This window comes from Chamaea fasciata, unplaced genomic scaffold (assembly GCF_029207755.1).
Source record: "Chamaea fasciata isolate MVZ Bird 193981 ecotype frontalis unplaced genomic scaffold, bChaFas1.0.hap1 SCAF_3, whole genome shotgun sequence".
NCBI classification, from domain to species: Eukaryota; Metazoa; Chordata; class Aves; order Passeriformes; family Sylviidae; genus Chamaea; species Chamaea fasciata.
In genome coordinates, this window is record NW_027094088.1 from 55511627 (window position 1) to 55525835 (window position 14209).

The window sequence follows — 14209 nt, forward strand, 5'->3', positions numbered from 1 at the left end:
TTTAAAAGAAAGAAATGCTTTAAATATTTTTATTGTATTATTTTTTTTCTGATTCCTCTCATGTGGGTAAAGGTTAACTTTTTGTTTCCAATGAATAGCTAAATTAAAGCCAAACATTTGGACCCAAGGTCACAAAGGCCATCTAGTCAGATGTCTTTTCAGCTTACCTTCAGTTTCAAGTATTTTGGCCTGGAGGACAAAATATGAGTCTAATTAGGAAATTCTGTTTGGCAATTGTTTCTTTCATAGTTAGATTGGAAAATAAATTAAATTTATTACCTTTTCTATTTTCTCATTTTTTTAGAAGTGTCTCAATTACTATTCTAAGCTCATCTTCAATCACTTTTCAAGCAGTAGCTGAACAATTAATACTGATCTTTTTGATGATCATTTAGATATTCTACATACTACTAAAATCCAAATCTGATTTTAATAGTACTTCCATGAAGCTGACAAAGAGTTAACATGAAATAAGATTAAATTAGTGTTATTTGGTCTTTAGTAGTCAGTCAAATGTAAATCTGAATCTAAGATTGTTCCAGCTTTTTTTCCATAATATATATTTGTATTAATATAATAAACCTAGTTTAAATATCAAGTTCCAGCCACAGTTTTAAAGACTACTGAGCTAAAAACTTACAAGAAAGTAAATTATAAGCTTAGGGAGCTGGGGATTTTGGTGCCATTTTAGCAGTCCCTTAGACCGAAAGTAGGTGGGTTGAGTATGATTTCAAACTTTCTCTGATTATGCAGGAATGATTTGCTGCAATATGTAATACTGCAGACATTTTTCCTTGCTCTTTAGTAACCCTATATGCTTTAAAGAATTTCTAAATTCACCTTCAGCTAACGAAAATTCATTCATTGTATTACCTCTTATTAAAACTTACACTGGACTCCCTGCTGTATCTAGTTCTAGGAGTTAATTAAAAAAAAAAAAAAAAAAAAAAGAAAACTCGTGATATTTTTAGGTTAATTTTTAAATGAAAAAAGAAAACTCAGCTAAACAACAAAAAAGGTACTTTAAAATATCCAAAACATCCAAAATAAGCTATTTTTATTCAAAAAGCATTTTCACAAAGTGACGTCTTACATCCAGAAGGAAATTTGCCTACTTAAATAGCTCCAACTCAGGATTCAACAAGCAGATTGCATTCACTGTTAATTGCCTGAGCCCAATTTTTTTAAAATCAGCTTATGCTATTTTATTGTGTAGGATAATACATTTGCATTAAAGTGCTATTTGCATGCTTACGCTATTTTCATGAATTTATTTTATCATGTATTTACTGGTTTTGTATAAAATCATACAGTTAACTAATTAGTAATCCTTGCCAGTGTTATTGTGACTCATAACAATGTGAATCAGCAGCTCTGACTGTTTCTCTAAAGGGCATCCACCCAGACCTAAGGCCTACACCCAAGGTTGTACAAATAAGTAAAACTAGATTTGGATTAACCTTGGACTATTTCCCACAAGTTGTTATTTTTCCCTCATCTTTCCTTTCTTTGCAGCTAGAAGAAATCTGTATCAAAATGTCACCTATGGAAATCTGTCACAATGAAACCATGAGCTGGTTTTCCAAATAGTTCCCACATTCAGTTATTTGACAACTGTCATGCTAAGTAAAACTTATAGCCCTTTTCATCAACATTTTTAACAGAGGGATATTCTAGATATTTCAGAAGAATATTCAGCCTCCATATATAAAGTTTCATCATGTTATTTATTATTAGTGAGATACTGGTTTGAGCCCCAAAGCATGTTTTAATATTTCTTCCAGAATATATTTTTAGCAATAACATTTATAACTCTGGAATTTTTGCTCTCTGTGTAAATGAGCAATTTCTTTTTACCTCTCACTATTATTTTTTCTCCTTCAGTGCTTCCTTGGGCAATAAGTCATGCAGACCAATTACTGGTATCTTGAGAATGTATTCATTTTTATTGGTTTTGAATATGCTACCTGTTAATTTCATGGTGTAATTCTCTGGGGGTGTTTTTTGTTACAGTTCAGGAGGAACAGTAATTCCCGGGAGAAACTCTTTATAGCATACTGTATCTTATAGTTTTACACAAATATTTTAAGCAAATTAATATAATCCTCAAGTACTACTTAAATTAAATTTGTTTGAATCCTTCCCTCTCCTTTTCAGTTTGGTGAACTGACTTGGGGACAAAAGTTATGAAATAACTGATAGGTTATTTTGTACAGAGATATTGCTGCAAGATTTTTTCTTGCTAGAAAGATAAAAATTGGAGACTCTTTTGATAAAAAAAATCGCAAATCAATGGATTTCTGGTTAAACACTAGGCTTGATCCAGACCATTAGAAGAGTAAACAAGGTATTTTTATTTCACTAAGTTTCAAAGAAACTGGAATGGGGCCCTTGTCAAAGTTGCCCTTTACTACTTTGCAGCAGCATGATTGTAGGCAACCCCTGTTACTAACCACTTTTTCTTGACTTTATTTTCACAACCAAAGATAGAGTCCTACATGCCCTTGCCAAATAGAGCACTTAGAGATTAGATAATTTAATGAACTCCAGACCCTTTTGTTCACTGTTCTGGCTGACTGATGAGTTGTTTATCCTATTTTTTATGACAACATTTAAAAATACACCTGCAGTACAATCCATGTCGCTAAAGGAGCATTTTAAGAAGCTTGTGGGTAGAAAGTACCATATGTGCAAACCACTGCAGTGAGTTAAGAAGATTCTTATTGAAGATTCAGTTGGGTCTTTTGAACTGAAAAAAATATTTGTGGGGTTTGTTTTCAAATTTACTAAATTGCTTTCATTATATTTCTGCAGCTAAAACAGATGTATTTTGATATTGTGCTATTCATCTTTTATTAATTACCTACTTAGACATATGAACAGACCATTTGAAAACTATAAGCATTAGCAAGCTGAACCCTTCTGTATTGGATATACTCAAAATTTTCCTCCTAACTAAAATGTCCCTCATTAAAGGAAAATATTTAGGTATTGAGACAATATCCGCTGTATTCATAAGCCTATAGTTGAACTTAATAACTAACTTATTTTTCTAGTGGAAATCTATGTGTGTGTTGCTTGCATATATTGATGTTGCCAACTTGTCTTTCATAGAGAAATTAATTGACTGCTCTAACAAGCAGCAAAATATCTATCATATATATAACTTCTATATATATAGCAAAATAGATCTCAGCCTGGGGTTTTTTTACCTTTGGTGGGTTCTTAGACATGGGATTAGATATGCTACATCAATAAATCTTCTCTACAACTTGCAGACTTTGTAAAATATTTTGGGAGCCTTTTTAATGCAATTTAACAGACCCAATAAGCATTTGAATTCACGGTGCTTTTGCATCATTGAAACTGCTGAAGATCATCACTTATACTTCTAAAATGCCCATGTACTTACTGGGGGGAAAGGAGGCATGGAAAGAGAGAAAACCGTGTCTACTATGGCACCAGCCCAGGAAAAGAAAATCATACTGCTGAAAATTTTCTCCAAAGAACAAAAATGAGAAAAAACCCCACCACTCTTCAAAAGAGGAGTAGTGTCCCTCTACACTGGGTTTGGTTGTTAAATTTGGGTTAAATTTCTTCACAAGTAGCTCGTGTGGTGCTATGTTTTGGATTTGTGACCAAACCTGTGTTGATAACACAGGGCTGTTTTAGCTGTTGCTGAGCAGTGCTTGCACAGTGCCAAGGTCTTTTCTGTTTTCTCACTGTGTTCCATCAGTAAGCAGGCTGTGGTGCACAAGATTTGGGAGGGAACAAAACTGGGAGACCTGACCCCAGCTGACCCAAGGAATATCTCATATTACATGACACTGTGCTCAGGACAGAAGCTGCAGGAAGGAGGCGGAAGGGAAGGCAGAATTTCAAAGTTATGCTACCTGTCTTCCCAAGTCACCACTACCCTGCTTTCCTGGATGTGGCTGAACACTAGCCTGCCAGTGGGAAACAGGGAATAAACTAGTTTTGCTTTGCTTTCGTGTGGGGCTTTTGCTTTACCTACTAAACTGCCTTTATCTCAACTCAAGAGTTTACTCACTTTTACCCTTCCAGTTCTCTCCCAGGTCCCACTGTGAAGCTGGGTAGGACTGAACTGGTGGAACACAGCACTCTCGGGAGCAACACCTTAGACATGCTGTAATATACATTCAGTAAAGAAAGCATTCTGTCAATAATTAATTTTTAGATTGTCATTTCTGATTCTTTAACTACAGGTCCCTGCTCCCTAAAATAACTTTTTTTTTTTTGTCTGAAATCCCTTCTTCAGAGATAATGCTTCAAATATATTTTGATATGGAAGAAGAGGTGTAAAGCTGGTGAAATAGGTGATGCCTTTAAAGGTGATACCTTTAAATCATGGGGGCCTGCACAAGCAAGCTATATGTGTATGAGAGAAAATTTGGGGGTGCATATTATTTTTGCAAATAAGAGATTTAAGTTGGTGGGTTGATTCATATGTTTTTAAACATAGAAAAATATTTTTAGTTCAATAGACCCCTTTTATTTCTTCCTACTTGCTCAGGAAGCCATTGTCACCATTGTCTAACACCACTGATTATCATTACAAAACATCAGACTCAATTACGAGCCTTAACAAAAAACTGGGAGACAAAACCTTCTAAATTCACACTTTTGTGGCCTCTAGGTCTCAGGGTACTTCTATAGTGGATTTTTTTTTTTTTCATACACAACAACTTGCACATAAAAACACCCAACCAAACAAACACAGAACTTTCAAAAGTTGAGTGTCCAAGGAAGAAAAAACCAAATATTTCATATGAGTGTAAGAAAATAAATAAGTATGCCCATGCAGAGTTAGATCAAAGGTCCATCTTTCTCTGACACAGAATAATAAAGACTTTTTAAATTTTAAGATCAGGGTCACATGCAGTGATCATTCTCCAGACTGTCTCCTTTTCTCCAGGGACTTGCATTTCAGGTGATGCTTTTGAATTTCATAGTCTTGATAGATTTATTCCATGAATTTGGACAGTTGCATATTTAACCCATGTAAGATTTTAGCCTCAAAGCATCCCATGGGAAAGACTTTGGTATGTTGCTTGCACAGTGTGTAAAAAATTCTCTCTTTCTGAATGTTTGGAATTGTCATTCCCAAGGCTGTCTGGCAAATTCATGATAATTGGAAATGTAACACTTGTGCAGAAGCTGAGGGCAACTGCAAACAAGACTGATGAATAACATGAAATGGTGCTGCAATTTCCTGTGGCAGGTGATACCTGATTAGATTATTAAATGGGATAGTTGCTCAGATCTTGACAATGTGAAGAGGGAGGAAAAGAGCCCCTGTGCCGCTTTGTGTGGGAGCCTCCTCCAATGGCTGAAATTACTGCAGAAAATCTTCTGGCTCACCAGAAAGATCAGATGAGCTTATGGCAAGGGGGTTGCAGAGGGCACAGGTGAGAAAACTGACAAGGAGAGAGAGCAAAAGCACTTCGGATACCTCACATGTCACTGAAGCTACCACAAACCAGCAGTAATGCACAAAAGTCTGCTGATAAATTGATACTTCTTATAAGGACAAAATATAAGAACAATGCAACTGAAGCTCCTTATAACTTAGGGGGACAGACCTGCAGAAGTGATAGACTGAAGCAATTAAGCATATTGACCAAGGGCCCAGAGGAGAAAAGGCAGTAGGAGCTGGACATGGAATAAAGTTAAGGCATAATGACAAACAGAAAGAAAAAAGAAGAAAAAGAAAAGATACAATAAAGATAGAATCAGGAGTATCCATTTATGATAGCTTTTCAAATATTTCCTCCCACACGTCCATTCAGAAGTGACCATAAATCTAAGGGTCTAATTGATAAATCCATCTTTTTCAGTGTCATTTTTTCAACAGTCCGTATGCAATAGTAACATATGTAACCCTATTTATGCAAAAGCAGATCATGTGAATTTGTGGTTTGATGTACCAGTAAGGATTTGGTAACATTGAGGTGAAGTTCTTGGTGTTTTTGACAACTGGACTACACAAAATTTCATAACATTTCGTTAATTAGAGTACTTCTTTGCAATCAGATGTGTAACAAGGTGTTCGGGAAATGCAACTCCTTGTTTGAAAAAACTCCAGTTTTCATATCTACTGGTCCTTGATGAACTACAAGTGCATCTTTGGTGTACTACTAGATCAAACAATGTATTTTCTTAACTTGATGTCTACAGCTTTCCTCTCAGTGCAGCTCCTCTTTCAAACTAGGTAACCAAAGTATACTTCTTATGAACCAGTTCAAGGTAACTCTGCCTCACCCTCAAAGTCTCTTATTTGGTCACGAAAAGGGGCCCAGTCTCTTCCTTTTGTTGTGTATTCTGCTGCCATCCTGTGGCTATTTCTAACATAAAATACTTGGCTTTGCACCTCATGCAAATTATAGGTTCTACACTCTGTCCTCAAATATCTATAAAGCTTGACTCTAAGAACTATACTACTTAATTTCATATTTATTGATAAATGAGGCACCTGGCCGACACTTGCAGAATAAGCATTTCAGAAGTTTTCAGCTGGATTGCAAAAGTCATTAGGTGAAAATACACAGAATTTTCCACAATGAGGAGTAACAGTGAGTGCACATAACATTTTGCAGTTCAGTAAAAAAAAAAAAAAAAGCTTCTCTCACATGATACTTTCCCATGAGATGACATAAAGGTAACTGTTCATAATGGCCCCTTAAGTTGTCTCAGACAAATTCTACTTTTTTTCCATATACTGAGTTTGACTTTGTTGTGCAATCATTGAAGGAGTCTTCTGATTTTAATTTTTTTTTTCTCTTGAATGATGGATTTAGAGACAGGAAAGATTTTTTTTTTTCTCTGAGCCTTTTTCCTCTGATTTTAGTCTCTAAGGTCTTGTATGAAAGTGAAGATAGTTTGATGGTGAACATGGTGTGGTTCTAGGTTAACAATTGGACTTGATAATCTTAGATGTATTTTCCAAATTTTTGATTCTATGACTGTAGGATGTAATCAGGGTAGAAAACTCTTCCTGGCCTCTTAGATAGATCATGTTGCTTGTAGCATCATCAGTCTTCCTGCATTTCACAAAATGTTTTTTAGTAGCCTAATGGGTTTTGGTGTTATTTGGAATCTCCTCTCTGGGGAATGAATAGGCTTCTAATCTGACCAATCTAAACTGAAGATAAAAGAACATCATCAGTTCCAGTGGCCAAGTTCTTCAGCTGTTGGCAAAGTCTGCCTGATAATACTTCTCAACATACACATATATATGTGAAGCACAGGCAGCCTTGCATTTAGAATGTGCAAACACCATCCTATTAAATCTGCTTTGTCTATGATGCCTTTTACACACACTGCTTTGTGTCTCTTTGATGCTCTCTGACTACTGTTCCCTCATCAGGTCAGACACGTGCTCTGAAAATCTGTATGGAGGAACAGTATGTGGGTTCTTTGTGGATAATGGACTTCAGAATCTTAATTCTGTTTAAAGTGGTGGAGGGTATAGGGTATAGGGGGAAGTTTCTACCCTTCTCTAGTTTTCAGATTTTTGCCTGAAGCTCCAAAATCAATTTTGTGTTACCAAAGTCTCCCTGAAACATGATTATGTAACATGTCAGTTTAAAAGAGATAAATGATAGTGGTTTAAGCAAATATTAAGATACATAGGGCTGTTAAGAACAATGCTCCACTCTAACAGAATTAATAGAAATTCCATCTTCTGCTTAACACACTTGGGTATGCTGTAGTGCCTAAGTTTTAATTTATCAATATGCGTAAATGCTGAAAATTCTGCTGTTCTTTCTGCCTAGAAGTGTTGCCATCTTGCTCATTTTCAGCACTGCAGCACCTACTTCATGCCTAACACATTTGGGAATTACAAATTGCCTGACACTCCTCAAGAGCATTGAATGCAGTACAGATCTAGAGGGGAAAGGATGCTTTTCATAATATGGTAAGAAAACTTAATAATCCTTACACGTTTGCAGTTCCTAAATTAAGATATAATTGCCTGTTGCTTTACTCCATCTGACATCTCTGAATCGGCAAGCAAAAGGAGTGTGCAGGTTTAAGTTGAGATGCCTACTTCTGCTGTTGCAATGCAACTGTTTTCCTCCTATTTGCTTATAACTGTGCCACATTCCTTAGGGCCAGAAATTTTCCACATTTTATGTTAGTTTAAGTGGGAAATGGTTTTAAAAGTTTAATCTCATGCACTTGTGCATGAGCCACATTAAGGAAGAGGATCTGTCAGTTTATCATCAGTCAGAAACTGTAAGGCAACACCTGAGCTAAATTTTGACAAACTAGTGTCTTTGTAGTATCAGCCTGGAATCCAAAGTTGAGTATGAGGGACAAAAGTTAAGCTGACGGAATATTAAAAGTATATGCACATATATATAGGAGAATTTTTCTCATCACACTTGATGTGGTCATACTTGGGAATGAGAGTATAGCACTCACTGACACAGGAGAATTTTAGGGTTTTTTCTGCTCATCTTAAAGCAACTGCAAGTATTGGCTGCTCTGGGAAACATTTTAACTTCTAAGATCTTAGCTTTGGAGCAGAGAGTAAACAGAAGCAAGGAAAGGGAAAAATCCATGCCACAATTTTAATTGTAGGCTTCCAACAACATTTATACACACTTAGTAATACTTGTAAAATGTAGAGATTATCCCATCATTTTAAGTCCATGATGTTGAACCCTCTCTGATGCAAAGGTCTGGTTTTAGCAAAAAGGTTTGTGGGGACAGCAAAAATTTTTAGAGCCTGGGGAAGCATTTTGTTTGGTTACCTGTTTATTTCGTTCCAGCAAAGCCAAACTCCTGTGCTTTGTCCAGAACAACTATATGCTAGACAAGCATTATACAGGAAGCCAACATGTCGGACACTGGGTATAAAGCTGTGGACAACATTACAAAGGGCAGGGAATGAAGCTGATGAATTTTCAAACTTCTGTTTGGGAACAGATATCTTCAATGATTAGAAGCTTTTATCCAGTTTTGTTTTGCTTGCATGTGCATAATTTGCAGTGTTGAATCTCTTGATAGTTGGAATCCACCAGTCAAAGCAAATGAAATCTCAGCATCCTGAAGATTGCTCTAATTTCACTAATATGGAAGGATGAGTAGCAATCAACTTGCTTGACATGGTACGTTTTGAAAAGAAAGCTAAAGAACCCTGAAATTTTGAGTTGTGTAAATTATTTAACTTTCTACTAGGAATTAAATTGAAGGATTAATAGGAAGATGGAAATTTTCCAGTCAGCAGCTCCTTATAATCACTATGTCTTGATAGGTCACACACAGATTCTGTAATAATTTCAACTGTGATATATTAATTTTCTAGCAAGATACTGACACAGGCAACCTACTATTATGATGTTTTTCTGTCTTGATCATAATGCCTTGGTCAAATTTCTTTCCGGGATATTGCATACAACCATAAAACTTTTCTTTCTACTGTTAATGTGAAGATGAAGGCTAATGTGAAGATGAAAATGTTCTCATTATTATAGCTGCAGTTAAACAGGAAAGAATTCAAAATTCTTTAAAAAAAAATAAGAATGGAAGTTGAAGTGGGAAGTATTACAGTATCTCATCACAGAAACAATAATTCTTATTACAGTAGTAAAGATATCCAAAAGCTGGACAGAAAAAAATATCTAAGTTTAAAATCTGTATGTGAAGAGCTGTGTGCAGTATGAGGAAGGCAGCATGGCTAATCCTCAGGAACTCATCTGTACCTCAGCAACTGAGGCATTAAATTACAGGGTAGGAGACTGAGGGAATTTCTCCAAAGAAGAATAGTTTCGCAGAGGAGAACATGAGTTTTACCTGAATTATTTACTGTGGAGGCGAGTTCAAATTTTAATTGAGCTAGTCTACAACACTGCTTTACCATAGCCCATGATGTCTTCATTCATAGATAAGGAAAATGAAGTAGAGCAGCCAGGCTGCCTCGCTTTAGCAAGACTTGTAAAATCTCAGAATTATGTCACATCTGTCCAAGTTTCTATGTGTGCCCAAGGTCCCACCACAGTCAGTGAATAGCCAGTCTACAACTGGTGGAGCATGGGAAGGCATCCAGCTGTCCCCCAGGTGTACAGCTTAGTGCAGGATGCATCACTCTACATATTTCTTTCACTTGCATGACCAGGGGCAGAATGCATTTGCCTAAATGCTGTTTGCCACTTTATACTCTCTCATAATGACACCTCTGCACTTTTAACAAATGATGAGCTGTGGCATGAGGCTACTCAGGAATTCTGTAGCCTGCTGATTACTGAGCTTAAATTGTTGAGAACTCAACACAAAACTATCCTTACGTGCGGTATTCAGTTTGGGTTTAAAGTATTCTTCTTCCACAAAAAAAAAAAAAAAAAAAAAAAAAAAAAAAAAAAAAAAATTGTTTTTTCTTCTCCATATGTACCAGAAAAACAGGTATTATGAAAACATTAGGATCAAATATTCATAGGTTCGGGAACTATGAATGGGAACTTAAAAAAGGGTTTCATAAGATTATTATTCCTGTCTGCACAGGCACGAAAGCCAGCCCTGTGTGTCTGAGGCAGCATATCGTCTCTGCAAACACTTGTGAAACCCTCTTCTTTGTGGAGTGTGCAGGAAACCCACGAGAAAAACCTGTCCTCATTGCACTCTTTGCAGAGTTCTCAAAGTTCACATTGCAGATGATGAGCCACCACTTATGAATTAGCATATTATATAAATCATGCTTGATTATAAGGGTATATTCCCACTCCTTCACCAGCACAATGAAAATAGAACAGGAAAAAAGAACTGTATGACTGTTTTATTTACGTAAAGACATGTCATTAAAATTCTTTTGATTTTCCTGAAGGCAATTCTTTTACATTAGTAGGAATACAGATCTGGCCTAATTTCCTATCTGCAAATTAATGAGGATTGGAGATATTTAAATTACAGTCAGTGAACTCAGATATTTAGAAAAGGGAATATCTCTGGTGAAGGAGATGTGTGAGGAAAAATACTGCAATGAAGTTGGAAAAGAGAACTTTTTGTAGATCAGATGTATGACAATTTTCAATATATAGTGTGGTTTTTTTTATTTTAGAGCAGCAACTTAAAATAGGTATTGCAATAGAAACAGAAATGGATGCTTGTCAAAGTTGGGCAGAGTTGGATTTTTCTTGAAAGTAAGATGCTATTTTGCTTTTTCTCTTCTTTTGCCTTCATTGCTGTATGTGCTTTTCAGTCAGAGTTACATATCCACCCTAATCCAAACTGTCACAGACATCAAATCGTATTCTTTATTTTCCCAGTAGGGTACTGGACCAGCTATGGCAGAGCTGCATAGGAAAGTGAGCCAGTTCCCGGAGGCAGTGTGCAGGTCACAGCAGGAGGTGGTGGGCAGTTGTAGAGCTTGTATAACAGCTGGATCAAGTGCAACCTCATGCAGATAAAGGCCCCCTCCCTAATAACATCAATGTCTACAAATTCTCTGTGCTCTGTGAGGAGTCATGGAGGACACGTGCTGCACAAGCACACTTGTATATTGTGCTGACTGTATCCTTTTTCTTCACAGCGCATTCTTGAACTTACTGGAATCACAGAATTTTTTTTTCATTTTTAAAAATTTTAAAAATTAAAATTATTTCATTTTCCCCTCTTCTTCTTTGCTGTTGTTTCCTTAAATATCTGGAGAGGCATGCCTGCTGAAACACTGCTAATTTAAAGCCTACAATATTTGAAGTTAGAAATCTGTGACTTATATGTTACAGATTTTCAATTTGATAAAGAAAGCTCAAACCTTTGACAAAAAAAATATTTGCTGTACTATTGATTATTTCTTCAGTTAGTAATAGTATTAATTTAATTTCTAAGTATATCTACTGAATATGTACCTTTCCTTGACAATTTCGTCTCTAGTGTTTCAGAGCAGTACCTTGCTGACAGCCCACTTCACACTGTTCAACATTCTACCATTACATCCATCTTGCAAAATAATTACTACATTCTTGGAAACTGGCTGCAAAGAAATGATTGATCAAGAGAAACTTGAGGACTGGGTTGGAAAGCAGAAGGATGATGACAGAAGAAGAAAGTGGATAAAACAGTTTTTTATTGCACATGCAAAAAATAAACTTTTTTTTAATTTTTTCCAAATCTGTGTTTCTGCCTAAGGGCCTTGCTGAGGGCTGACCCCACTTCCTGCAGTAATCTGGCCTGTCAGGCCGTTCCTCAAACAGCCATTTACTGCATGATGGCAAAGCTGAGTAAATTTGACTGGAAACCTAAAACCTCTGTGGGCTAAAAGAGGCAAGTCTCTTGCAAGACACAAAAGGTCTTTCCAGCTCATATCTTCTATGGATTTAACGGAAGTTCTGCTGTGGATAGCAAGGCATGTGTGGCCTCTTACTGGCCACACAGTGTGAATTAGTGACTTCTCCCAAAGAAAATTCCCCCAAAGAAGTGTTAGTTACAATCTCTGTGGAGACATGGTGCTGTTTCAGTGCACAGGTCTGGAGTAGATGTTCTCTTGTGGTCTAAATTTCTCTCATCAAATATACGGTTTGTGTGTGTACAGATTTTGTTCACCTGACTGCTAAAAAGTTGTAGTACAGCATCTCCGCATTGGCAGGTGAGAAGCGGTTTTTATTGAATCATGCAAGAAAGATGACAGCATTCCTCAGTCTTCAGGAGTGAACTCTCACTAATTAACTGTGGCCTTTGTTGCTGCTGACACATGGCAGAAAGGTTGTGTGTGTGTTTTAAGATCAGCAGAAAGACTGGTTGGCGAAGATTTTCTGACCAATATGTGCTCAACTTGCCAATTTCAACCTACCAGCATCAAAAGAAAATGAAGAAAACCCCTTGAAAAGATCACCCCTTTTCTGAACTTGGTCATAATCCAAATGGTACTTACAATACTCCCCATGTGTCAAACTGGTGTTACTCTCTTCCCTGGTATCCTCTATTAGAGAACAAATTTGAAAACTACTGCAGTAATAATACTGTATAGCTACTGCATGCAGCAAATATTTATGAAAGGTAAAAATAATTAAATAAATTAAATTTATATGATTGAGCTTGATACCTTTATCACTTTTAGCTTTGGAAACTTAAACTAATTTATTTAATAAGTCTTGATAGTGTTAAACCTGTAAGAGAGCAGGGAAAATGAGTAAGGGGAAATTAATGCAAAATTGCTCTGTTGTATTCATGAAGAATTCACCATGAAGATCTTAAATTTTCTCTAGAGATAAGTTGAACTGGCAAGCATGCTTTCACAGTGGAAATACATTTTTATATCTTTCCGGAAAAAGTCTTCCTCAAAATCCATATATATTTAAGAAATGAAAACCGAATGCTGAGAAGTTCACTCAGAACTGGGAGACAATCTTTTAATGGTCTGTTCAGATGACCTCTGGCAATAAAATAACCACTGTTGTAGTCACAGTTCCCAGGCATTGAATTATCTATATATATTTATTTCATTTTTAAAATAAACGTTCATGGACATGATACCATGGAGACCCTAAAAGGTTTAGAGTCATGTTTGAATCCATCTTTACCTGGAAATCCAGTTACAGTCACTTACAATGTATCAGTTTATCCTGGTGATAAACCATCATTAATTGTTTGCAAAAAGCAGAAAACTGACTTTCAAGTGTCATGGGAAATTAAAATATATTAAACTGGAAACCCAAGTAAGTGGAGACAATAACATGTCCAGAGGACTCAAGAGGAATCCTAGGGAGATACTCAAAATAAATCCTGTGAGGAGACAAGCCAGGAGCTGCGTCACCTCCTGCCCAGGCAGGCAGCTGCTCACAGAGCTCAAAGGGGCTGCTGCTGTTCTCTCTAAGTCACATGAGCAAAGTGTGCTTGAGAAGTGTCAATTAACAGTATCATGACAAATAAAATTGCAAGTTCAATGAATCTATGGATCTTGTTAACCTTGGGTCTCAGTCATCCAGCTTTTCTGTTTCCTAACAGACCCTTTCCACCTATCTGTAGACAGTAGAAATTGGGGACAGTGCCTATTAGTGGCTCTTATCAACTGGATGGATTCTAACAGAGTTTCAGAATATGTATTTGAAGATACTGGTCTTATTTCAAACTTAATTCCTCCAGTGTAAAATTGGATGGATAGTAAAACATACCTCAGAAAAGCTAAGAAACTGACACTTTGTTTTTAAATATATATCTTACCATTGTTAAAGGAGTTTACTGTAATAGG

General features: G+C 36.4%; 1 long non-coding RNA gene across 1 annotated transcript; it reads left to right on the forward strand.

The window, feature by feature from the left end:
• Window positions 1-9020: 9020 nt before the first annotated feature.
• Window positions 9021-12237, forward strand: LOC136286925 (uncharacterized). Its single transcript, XR_010720029.1, has 3 exons — window positions 9021-9137; window positions 11289-11532; window positions 11896-12237. It is a non-coding gene; the product is annotated as an uncharacterized lncRNA (long non-coding RNA).
• The last annotated feature ends 1972 nt before the right edge of the window (window positions 12238-14209 follow it).